Below are 12,104 nucleotides of genomic sequence, written 5' to 3'. Positions count from 1 at the left end.
TCAATTTGTAAGAAGCTTGATTTGGATACATAAAGTGTTGGAGAATCACCAGGAAGTTGAATAAATGTCATATGACTTGGGATGAAAAAGTTATCCCACTTTCAAATCAGGTGATTCCAATTTCCCAGTTAGGGAATAGGACAACCTCTTTGTTGTTCCAATCAAACCAGGATGAATCACTTTGTAAGACGCTTGATTTGGATACATAAAGTGGTGTACAATCACCAGGAAGTTGAATAAATCTCATAGGAGTTGGGATGAAGAAGTTATCACGCTTTTAAATCAGGTGATTCCAGTTTTGCAGTTTGGGAATAGGACAGCTTCTTCGTCGTTCCAATCAATGCAGGATGAATCACTTTGTAAGAAGCTTGATTTGGATACATAAAGTGTTCGAGAATCACCAGGACGTTAATTAAATCTCATAGAAGTTGGGATGAATAAGTTATCCCACTTTCAAATCAGGTGATTCCAGTTTCCTAGTTTGGGAATAGGACAGCTTCTTCGTCGTTCCTGTTGGTGTCAAAAACGGTTGCGACAAATTTAACATTCAAAACGTCCGAGGAAGAAAATAAGAATTTCCCCGATGAATACTTTCCAAAATAGATTCTTTCTTACGACCGAGCATTCGTCTCCCTCGGTCGCTATGTAGCGACCGAGCATTCGTCTCCCTCGGTCGCTATGTAGCGACCGAGCGTCTGTCTCGCTCGGTCGCTACGTAGTGACCGAGCCCGAGCCAAGCTCGGTCGCTACATAGCGTTCGAGCGTCCATCACGCTTGGTCGCTACGTAGCGACCGGGCTTGAGCCAAAGCTCGGTCGTTGCATAACGACCAAGTTCTTCCGAACATCGATACAACACCAGTCCATGCATTCTCGTTGAACCTTCAAATGCTATCTCCCGAAGACCGTAGCAAGCTCAGTCTATGCTTTCCGCTATTCTAAATCATCGATCAGACTTTGCGAATTAAAAACCGCGGAAAGTTTGTTCTTTATCAAAAGAACTCGTAGTAAATGTCTTCTTTGTCAGTCTAATCAAACCAGGATGAATCGCGATGTAAGAAGCTTGATTTTGATACATAAAGTTGTGGGGAATCACCAAGAAGTTGAATAAATCTCATAGGAGTTAGGGTGAAGAAGCTATCCCACTTTCAAATCAGGTGATCCCAGTTTTCTTGTTTGGGAATATGACAGCTTCTTTGTCATTCTAATCAAAGGGACCTAAAACACGACTCGAGGCCCATCCTACAATTTCTTAACCAAAAGCCTGTAAATCACAGCACGGTTTACGCTTGGTTCACAAGGAAGGATAAATGTCAAGTTTCCGCGGAGAAATACGGAAGTTTTGAAGATAATTGTGAAGATCGGGAAAAATGAAATATCTCCATTTTTATGCTATGACGGCTTAAGGGCAGAAGAGTAAAAGCGTAAACCAACCTTGGAGCTAGTATATAAGGAGTCCTAGGCGAGGAGCATAAGAAAGCCCAGGCTTATACCTTGTTTAGCCGTCTTAGGGTTGCTAGAACTAGGAATCTCGCCGACAGCTCTCGAGCCCAGGCTTATACCTTGTTGTAAACGCTCATACGCAAATTCGGAAATAAGATTTCTTTGCTCTCCTTTTCGATTTCTTATACTTTATCGTTGTTATTCTCGTGTTCTGATTGTTTGACGTGTGGTAATTAGCAGATATCCGGGTCCTCTGGGAAATTAGGGTTTTCCTAGTTTCCTTATTTAAACGGAAATCGACAGTGCAAATTTCGGTTCCCACAGTTTGGCGCTAGAAGGAGGGGGACATACGGATCAATCTAACCCGCAAAAGCCACCCAATGATCAGGAACGGTATGCAAGATTCGACGTGCGCGAACGTCATCTCCTAGAAAAGTGGAGAAAAAGACCTCCAGCAAAGATACGTGAGGTCAGGATTCAGCGGAACTTTTCTGGCAATCTCGCAGCATCGCAGCACTAGACGAAAAACGCGAGCCAACTTGCGAGCCCGTGGTAACGATCTGTCTCGACGAAGCCTTCCCGGAACGCTGCGTCGAGATTTGAGCCAATCTCCGCGAGCCTTTAAGGACAGAACTCGTAGCTTGTCTTAAAAAGAACCTCAATACTTTCGCATGGGCTGCGAAAGATATGCCGGGAATCGACATTAACATAACATGTCACGAGCTGAATATCGATCCAACATTCAAACCCGTCAAACAAAAAAGACAGAAGCTAGGACCCGAACGTGCTGCTGCAGTAAACGATGAGGTCGAAAAATTGCTTAAGGTTGGGTCGATAACAGAAGTAAGATACCCAGACTGGCTCGCCAACCCCGTAGTAGTAAAAAAGAAGAACGGGAAGTGGCGAGTTTGCGTGGATTTTACCGACCTAAACAAAGCATGTCCAAAGGATAGCTTCCTTCTACCACATATCGATCAATTGGTAGAAGCAACAGCGGACAACGAACTTTTATCCTTCATGGATGCCTTCTCAGGTTATAATCAAATTAGGATGAATCCCGACGATCCCGAGAAGACTGCGTTCATTACCGATCGCGGAACTTATTGCTATAAGGTAATGCCCTTCGGCCTCAAAAATGCCGGCGCAACTTACCAACGACTCGTAAACCGAATGTTCTACAAACAACTCGGAAAAACGATGGAGGTTTATATCGACGACATGCTCGTCAAATCCCTCAAAGCAAAAGATCACGTGTCACATCTCGAAGAGTGTTTTGCACAATTAAATTCCCATAACATGAAGCTCAACCCGACAAAATGTAGATTCGCCATGGCGTCAGGGGAATTCCTCGGCTACTTGGCCACATATCGCGGCATCGAAGCAAATCCAAAACAGATCAACGCACTAATCGAGATGGCTTCTCCCAAGAATAAGCGGGAAGTCCAGAGGTTGACCGGCAGGATCGCAGCGCTTAACCGATTTATTTCACGATCAACAGACAAGTTCCTACCTTTCTACGACGTCCTGCGAGGCAATAAAAAATTCGAATGGTCGGAAGAGTGCGAAAACGCCTTCCAACAGCTGAAGCGTTATTTAGCTACTCCTCCAGTCCTCGCAAAACCCGTAGAAGGGGAGCCTTTATTCTTATACATCGCTGTGTCAGCAACGGCCGTAAGTGGAGTCCTGATCAGGGAAGAACGCGGGGAGCAGAAACCTATTTTCTACATAAGCAAAACCTTGCTAGATGCCGAATCTAGGTACCCATTGATGGAAAAAGTGGCATGCGCGGTCGTAACATCGGCCCGAACACTAAGACCATATTTCCAATCCCACACAATCGTCATCCTCACGACTTTTCCCCTACGGACAATTTTGCATAGCCCAAGTCAATCGGGCCGACTGGCCAAGTGGGCGGTCGAGTTGAGCGAGTACGACATCGAGTATCGACCAAGGACGAGCGCAAAGTCACAAGTGCTCGCAGACTTCTTGGTCGAACTTCCAACGGGAACAATAACCAATGAGGAACCAAATTCCACCTGGCTCCTCCACGTCGACGGATCCTCATCCAAGCAGGGATCGGGTATCGGAATATGTCTCACATCTCCAACGAGCGAGATCTTGGAACAATCGTTCAGGCTGGAATTCCACGCCTCGAACAACGAGGCCGAATACGAAGCACTAATCGCAGGACTGCGTTTGGCTCACGGCTTAAAAATACGTAATCTCCACGCTTACTGCGACTCCCAGTTAGTGGCCAGTCAATTCAGCGGAGAGTACGAAGCCAGAGACGAACGGATGGACGCGTACCTCAAACTGGTCCAAGGTCTAGCTCAAGACTTCGACTGTTTTGCCCTTACGCGAATTCCCCGAACGTCCAGGCAGACACCCTCGCGGCCCTAGCATCAAGTTCCGACCCAGGACCACCAATCATCGTCAATCTCCTAGAAGGTCAAGATGACGTGGAAGAAGAAATTACGATACAACCACCATCGGAGCAATCTGATTACGGCTGTGATACCCCATGGCTTCAGACGATTCGAGACTACATTGTCGACGGGCAACTGCCCGCCGAAAAATGGGCAGCTCGCAAGGTCTGAACACAGGCCGCATGCTACGTGACAGTGGACGGCGAAATTTACAAATGGAGATTCTCCGAACCACTCATGACGTGCCTGGAAGGGGAAATGGGTCAAATCCAAGGTATATCAACTCCCCCAGACTTACCATTTTGCTTGTCCTCAAGCAAAACATACAGGCAGTCTCTCTGAAAGAGGTTTGAAAATATTTGGGAACTTAAGATTTTAAAAACATAGAAATCTTTCCTCAACAATTTTGCAACCACATTTAAAAAGTCCTAATCACAAAAGCACACTATGCAATATCCTAGCTTAGCAACCATTTCTAACATAACACAACTCATCAATTCACGTCTGACATCCCCTCTACTGATTTCATTTCTTAGCATAAATATAAAGTGAATGCTTTACCTTGGGAGTATCGATCACAGGATGCAAGGATTTCAGACAGGTATCTGGAGCTGCAGGTAAAAGTTAGTTCCTAGTTTCTCTCTCTCTAAATTTCTCTCTTGAGTCAAAGTCAGCTTCCATTGCAGGATCAGTGACCAAGATTGGACAGGCTTCCATGAATCAAAACTTAATGGCGGTTGCCACCAAGTTCTGTTCACTTCTTTTTTGAACTATATCCAAGAGTTCTTTGCGAAAGCGAGCCTTGAAGATTTCCGCCTCCAAGTTCCGTTTCGAACTCTTTTAGTTGAGTCTTTATGAATCAAGCCTTAATGGTTTTAGCCACCAAGTCCTGTTCAGACTCATCCTAATTAAACAATAGATCTTACTTATTATTATTTTTTTTATAATTATTTTTTTTTAATACTCTATAACTAATCTAGGGTCAAAATCTAGAGAGAGAAAATGTGATAAATAATCTAAACCAGGCGTTACCTTCCAGACCTATCTGAAGAATCCGATCCCCCCAAGACAAGCGGTTATCTCAGGTTTAGTGTTGGAAATCAGCTTTGGTTACTTCATACGGTTCAAGGCAAGTGTGTAGTTGATAGGTTGATCTGCTTTAGCATCTTTAGTGCTATCTGCAATCAGTAAATCTAAAATGGTGCTAAAGATTGGTTAGATATTCATGTTTAAATCAATATAAGATTATAGTCACTATTTTCGATAGCTAAGCATAATTTATTTGAAATTCCTTTTTACGTAAGAATAAAAAAATTATATCAGTAAATCTCCCCCCAGACTTAAATTACACTGTCCCAGTGTAACTCAGCCGGAGTTATGATGAAATGTATATGATGTACGAAATGTAACAAGTAGGTAAGATACATCTGACCGGATTAGATATCGATCGATGGGTAAGTGTTACATCGATCGTCGTGTGGTTGCCTATGTCGAACGATGTCGACGTCTCGTCGTCGGTCGATATTCAAGTCCTCCTACTTGGTTCTCCTAAATCTGAAAGAGATAAAACGAAAGAAATTAAATGCTAGCTATAAAACCAAAGTAAAATACCTAATAGTGGGTTGCCTCCCACTCAGCGCTTGGTTATAGTCATTTAGCTTGACTGTGGTAGTGATTGGCTATTGGGTGGAGAAGCAGCTGCTTGTTGGAAAGCAAGCATCCACGTCATCTCTGCGCATTCTGGACCAAGATGCAATGAAACTTCTTGTGGCCTCATCATTTCTTGTCCATTTGTCATCCATCTTCCAAGTACATTGGAGATGTTCTGTAGCCTTTCTTGAATGTTGTCAATGCTGACCTGGTGCCAGCCTATGTTGTCATAGGCGTATGCTGAAAGATCTGTCAGTTCCTTTTGCATTGACTCTACTGTCTTGTGTATCAGCTGCTCGCCGATTGGTATAGACTCGGCGTCGATCGATGCGATTATGTGTTTGTTGGTCGATCTCGGTGAGTTGCCGTCGATCGATTTTGCTTTTGTCCTGTCGATCGATGCTGATATCTGATGTTGAGCTGCGAGTTGCCTCTGAATGGCTTTGACTTCTTTCTGTAGCCATTCTGCGTGGTTGTCTAGTCCACTGATTTTGTTGTCGAATGGAAAGTAGATGTCATCGCAGCGTTTGTCAAGTCGTTCCTCCATGGTGTCTAGAGCAGTGTAGATCTTGGATGTGATCTTGTCAACCTCTGCTGCTGTGTAAGGAAGTAACTCCACAGGTTTCTTGCCATCGATCCAGGGTCCTCTTAGCCTGTCGATCGATGCTGATTTTTCCTGCAAAAAACTTTGATTAGTAATGTTCTCAATATCCTTTTGGGCATCAAGTAATTGACTAGACAATTTGTTTAAATCTATCATGACTGGTGATATAAAACGGTCATGCATATCCTCGTAAGTCCTCAGCCTCTCATTCATTGCTGAGACTTTGGCGTCGAGCGATGTGAAGGTGCACATGTCGATCGATGTGGCTGGATGTTGGTCCTTCTTGCGAATGGTGTCCAGATCTTGCTGTAGTAGCTCGATTTTAGTGCTTAGCCAGTCCACGTTGTTGTTGAGAGGGCAGTAAACGTCGTTTATCCTCGTGTCGATGTATGAGACTTCCCATTCATCCCTGTGTTGTGTTGAACATCGCGGTTCTGCAAGGATCTTAGCTGTAGGAAGACTGACGTCGATCGATGCTGAAGTCGTAGCTTCCTTCTCAAGTTGCTGACGTAAACTTTCAATTTCTGTCCTCATTTCTGCCATACATCTGAAAAGCTCATTGTAGCCTCTATCCAAAGGCTGATGTGTTTCATCTACCAGTGTTTTGAGCTACTCTCCCAGTTTCTCCTGAGCTCCACAAATACCAAACACCATTTCATCGATTTCTTCTTTGGTGTAGAGTTCTTGTGCCAGTCTTGTGAGTGTGAAGGAAGTGGCATGTTCTGGAAGACAGATGTGGCTCTCTTCAAAAAGAGATGCTCTTTCCAGTATTTTCCTGATGTTGTCCTTTGTGACAGGTATCATCTCACCAGCTGCGCTTCGTGCGTGTCCACGCTCATCTCTGTAGACTCCATATTCGTCCCTTTGTTCCCAAGTGAACTTTCTGGCTCCATACATGTCGAAAGCGCGGCTCCCACATTCATAGCGTCTGTCGATCGACGTCGGATCATCCATATCGATCGACGTTGGTGTTACCCTGGCGATCGATGTCTCCGTTGTACCGTCGATCGATGCTTGCCCTTTTGGTTGGCGTGATAGATCTGTGTTGATCTCTGTTGTGGCGACTCCTGCGTGGTTGTTAGGATCTGTTAGAATGACGTCTGGAGTGCCACGTTGCTGTGAGAACAGGTTGTCAGGTCCATTGGCTACTTGAAGGATGTCTGCTATGTCCTCTCTGGACACTTGTAAAATCCTTCCATCCATTGCACGTGCGTTGCCATCTGGATCCCTGAAAATACCAAATTCATCAGGTGTTAGAAAACCGTAATCAATGTTTGCATAATTATTCATTTTAGAAATAGAGAGATTAGGGTTTAGAGTAGTATCGATCGATGTAGATACAGTTACATCGATGGCAGAGTAATTTCTGCAGAACTTGTGTTCTTGAGATGATTGCTCTTCATGGATTTTTCTGTTGATGTAGAAGGAAGAGTGTTCATCTTATTTGCTTGTGTGTTTGCTCTGATGTGTGTAGGTGGTTTCGGAGGTGCAAAACGATTTATATAGGTATCTGTAAACCTAGTTAGGGAGGGAATATTCTCCTGCTCCTGAATTTTCGCTGCGGCGCGAATATCGATCGATGTTCCTTTCGGTGTGTCGATCGATGTGAGCGGTTGTTTTGCTGGACGAGGGTGGGTATCGACCGATGTGGAGTGCACAGCGTCGAACGATGTTGGAAACGTGTTGGTGAACTTGTGTATTTCAAGTCTTTCATCCTGCAAAGACATTTCTATTGCACGTTCTTTCCAGTAATCCTCATCGTATTCCTCGGTATGTTCCTCATGAGGTGAAGTAATTACAGTGTCAACTGCAAAACTTTCATGGAAACCACTGTCTGCCCAACTGCCTATGGAATAATCATCATGTCCTCTCCTGGTTGGAGGTTGGAAGGCAAAATGTTGGTAACAATGATTAGGTGAAGCGAAATGGTCAAGTGGGTGCATTACGTCGAGTGACGTGTTGTTGTGGTCATCGGTCACCATTGACACATTGGAATCGATCGATGGAAAGGTTGGGGTGTCGATCGATTCCGAGTACTCTGTTTCGTACTCCGATTCATACTCTGCTCCACAATGGCATGCGCCAATGAAGCCAAGTTCTTTCCCATAATCCACAGAATTAATTACCTTTCTCTTAGGTCGGATGGGATCGTAGTGGATGTTTGGGTCTATGAGCGTTAGACACAATTTGTTTTTGTTCATGTCACATACAGCTCCTACTGTAGCTAGGAAAGATCTTCCAAGCAGAAGTGAAGAGTTCCAGTTAAGCTCGATGTCTAAGACATGAAAATCTACAGGGACAAGGGCATTACCAATCAGTACCTCCAGATCTCTTATGATGCCTCCGGATCGTTTCTCTGAAAGATCCACGAAGGTGAAGGATTCTGTTGAGGGTTCGATGGTCAAACCAAGCTGGTCTGCCATGATCCTAGGGAGGATACTAACCGATGCTCCTGTGTCACACATTGAATGGGGAAATTCAACACCCTTGACTATGCATGGTATTGCAAACTTCCCAGGATCACTCTTCTTCGTCAATGTGATCCTGTGTTTCATCTTTCCTCTGACTTGATGAAACATTCTCCTAATGTCCTCCTCAGTTACCTTTGTTTCTCTGAAGAACATCCACAACCGGTGTGTGAAGTAAGCTTCATCAAAAGGTTTTTCGATTGGGATTCTGAGGACTCGTTTAGTGAAACCATCCATCTCCTTATCGTTAGCTTCCCTCTTAAGGTTTTTAGGAATCTTCTCCTTTCTTTTCCTTAACCTTCTCCCTTCAGATTCTTGTTCTTCTTGAACAGATTCTGTTGAACTATTTAAAGGGTTGGGTTTTGGTTCGGGTGGGTTTGCTAATGGTTTAGGTGGTGGTCTGAGTGCATTGATGTAATCATTATCGATTGAGGGTAACCGCACTCGGTATGTCAGAGGTGCCTGTCGATCGATGGGAGGTGTGTTGTGACGATCGACGTCGGACTCACTCTGTCGATCGATGGTTGAGTTCACCGATCGATCGATTTTTTCATAGAAAGGGGAGGGTGGGTGAGGATGCTTAGCTGCGAATTCTTCATGAGTTAGAATTCGAACCGCATTGCATTCAGTCGAATTGGCAGACGACGTCGATCGATGACTGGAGTAATCCGTCCATCGATCTTCATCATGGTCTGTCGATCGATGCGAGTTCATCGACATCGGTCGACACCATTGGGATCCGCCGAGACTCATGGAGCTTTCGATTTCGAAATCTCCTTCCTCAAGGTTTTCATTTCTCACCACTTGCCAGAATTCATCATCTATGATGGCATTTACGTGGTGTTTCCCTTTGTCGGCTCCTGCCTCTCTAGCGAAAGCTTCTTGCCTCTTAATAGTCTCGCCCGTCTGAATTACTTGGGTTTCAAGTTTTCTCACCTGAGTCCCTAAGGTCTCGATTTTGGTGTTCAGATTGTTGTAGGCAGAGTCTATCTTACCGTTGAAATCCACGGTGATTTGTTGTTGTCCCAACAGTACTCGATCAAGCATTTTTCGATCTTGCTTTCCTGAGTCTGGGGTGGTGGATTTTGATAGTAAGAGTTCGAGTAGCTCTTGCTGTTGTTGAAGGGTTTTTGAAATTGTGAACTTTGGTTACTTCTTTGGCCATTTCCAAAGAAGTTTCTGTTTCCGTCTTGGTTTCCAAATTTCTGGAATCCGGTACCTCCGATGTAGTTCACATCTTCTTCTCCTTCTGTATCTGCTACTTCTCCTTCAGCTGAACAGACTTGCTTCCTAAGAAGCTCGTGCACCATATCTAACTTAGCTCTTACTTCGTCCATCTGTTCCTTCCCGATAGAGGCTACAGACTTCTTCCGTTTAGAGTCAGTGTTTTTGGTGCTGCTTTTAGCAAGGTTTTCCATAAGTCTCACAGCTTCCAACGGATTCCGAGTAGTGAAGTTTCCTTCACTCGCCGTATCAAGAGCCATTTGATACTGTAAGGCGAGACCTCGAAAGAAAGTTCTTAGCAGCTGCACTTCATTAAATCCGTGGTGTGGACAGTCTCGCTGGAAAAACCTAAATATAATCCACGCATCTTTGAAGGACTCTCCAGCCTTCTGCGAGAATGTGGAAATTTTGTTCTGAAGTTCTTCAGCGTGCGCCTCATCGAAGAAGTTTCGTAAGAATGTCGCTCCAGGATGTTAAAGATCCTGTGGGTTGCTGCCTAAGCCAATGCATCGCTTCTCCATTCAGCGTGTATCTGAAGAGCTTGCACAGCAGGTAATCTTCGGGGACTCCTTCCATCCGAATGGCAGCGATTAGATCCTTGAACCGTTCCAAATGGTCCATAGGATGCTCGTGCGGTAACCCAGAGTAGGGTATCTGCGACACGAGAGTGTAGTATTGAGGCTTCAGCTCGAAATTCTGCTTCTGGATCTCGGGAAGTCGAATCGCTGATCTGTTGGAATAGTACTCATCTGGGCGATTGTATTCGGCCAGTGGTTTCGATCGAGCGTCCTCATCTACAGGTTGAGCAGCTCCTGTAGCATCAGCATCAGGGATTACAGTTCCCTGAGCATCTATTTTCTGACCTGTTGCATTACGCAGATGACCGGCCTGGTCATACAGGTTTCCGTTCTCATCCTGAGTTAGAATAATAATGTTTACCATTTTTGACGACACGGTATCGATCGATGTACACGGTGTAGTATCGATCGTTGTCGAACGATTGGGATCGATCGACGATGACGGTCTGGTGTCGGTTGATGGTTGGTTGTGCGTATCGATCGACGATGAAGTGGTTGCGTCGAGCGATGTGGAACGTTGACCTCTACGGATGGTACGTTCCAAATGAGCAGGATCATCTGAGAACAGCAAGTCTTTCTCCTTGTTGCTTCTGGTACCGCTGGGCATGCACCTGAAAAGACAAGAAAAAGAAAGATTGTTAGAAAAGGAGGTAAAGAAAAGAATAAGAATTAATAAAACTAAATCTAATGGCGATCAAAGCTCCCCGGCAACGGCGCCAAATTTGATACCACTCAAATTACCCTAAGAAGTGTTACTCTCATCAAAAGAGGTTCAGATGTAGTACTTAGGGATCGAATCCACAAGAAGCTGGGGAACAATTAAATCTAGTGTTTATTATTTCTAAAGGTTGTAATGTTTTAAATAAAATAGCAATAGTAACTAGCGAGTAAATGATAAATGTAACTTAGGTTGGAAATGATATTAGATGCAGGGCCACTATTCAGGTGTTGGAGATTATAATTCCTATAGATGCCTAACTGTTGCATGCATGATATATTAGAGCTCATTCGCTTAACTCAGTGATCAGCTGTCGCATGTACCACTGGTTAACAGACTAGATCTTGTGTCTCACTGGTTAGATGCAGACACAAGAGAGTGTCGATCAATAGTCTATTAAGACGTCGACCGATACACTTTTGCCAACATCGATCGATTGTCAGTTAAGGACATCGATCGACGGGTTCTAGCCAGGCCTATGCGCGAGTATGAAATGCTCTACTAAGATTCTAAATTGGCGGTTAGCCCTCTCTAGCAATCCTAATATGATAGATAGAAGTCAGGATGGGATAACAAGGGTGCTTGAATATGCAATCCTATGATCAAGTTCTAGTTAGCTAGGCTAAAACAAGCAATGAATACAAATCTATCATGAATATCACAACAAGCCAGATCTATAGTTTGGGGCTAATCCCACAATCCTATCTGAACCCTTGATCTAACAATTGAACTACTCAGACATAGCAAAGCAATTCATATCAATAGATAAATAGAAACTCATAGAATAGATGATAAGAAAATGAAACAAGGAGTTCCAATCACAAGTGATCTTCTCTCCAAATGAAACTTGTAGCAAAACTAGGTCTAGAAAAGAAAAGCTCTCTCTGCCGTCAAAACTTAGCCAGTATATATTCTACTAGGTTAAAAACTCGTCAGGGCATTCTGGTAATTTGGCTTGGCCTTGGTCTTTAAGTCTGCTGAATCCAAAATGTCAC

The 12,104-nt window shown here is 44.1% G+C and overlaps 1 non-coding gene across 1 annotated transcript; it reads left to right on the top strand.

Annotated features, from left to right (window-relative positions):
* The first annotated feature begins 10,128 nt into the window (after window positions 1–10,128).
* LOC125576774 lies at window positions 10,129–10,234 on the top strand. The gene has a single exon (XR_007315200.1). It is a non-coding gene; the product is annotated as a small nucleolar RNA R71 (small nucleolar RNA).
* The last annotated feature ends 1,870 nt before the right edge of the window (window positions 10,235–12,104 follow it).

The sequence above is a fragment of the Brassica napus genome, chromosome A7, assembly GCF_020379485.1.
Source record: "Brassica napus cultivar Da-Ae chromosome A7, Da-Ae, whole genome shotgun sequence".
NCBI lineage: Eukaryota > Viridiplantae > Streptophyta > Magnoliopsida > Brassicales > Brassicaceae > Brassica > Brassica napus.
This window is presented reverse-complemented; position numbering and strand designations above follow the sequence as displayed.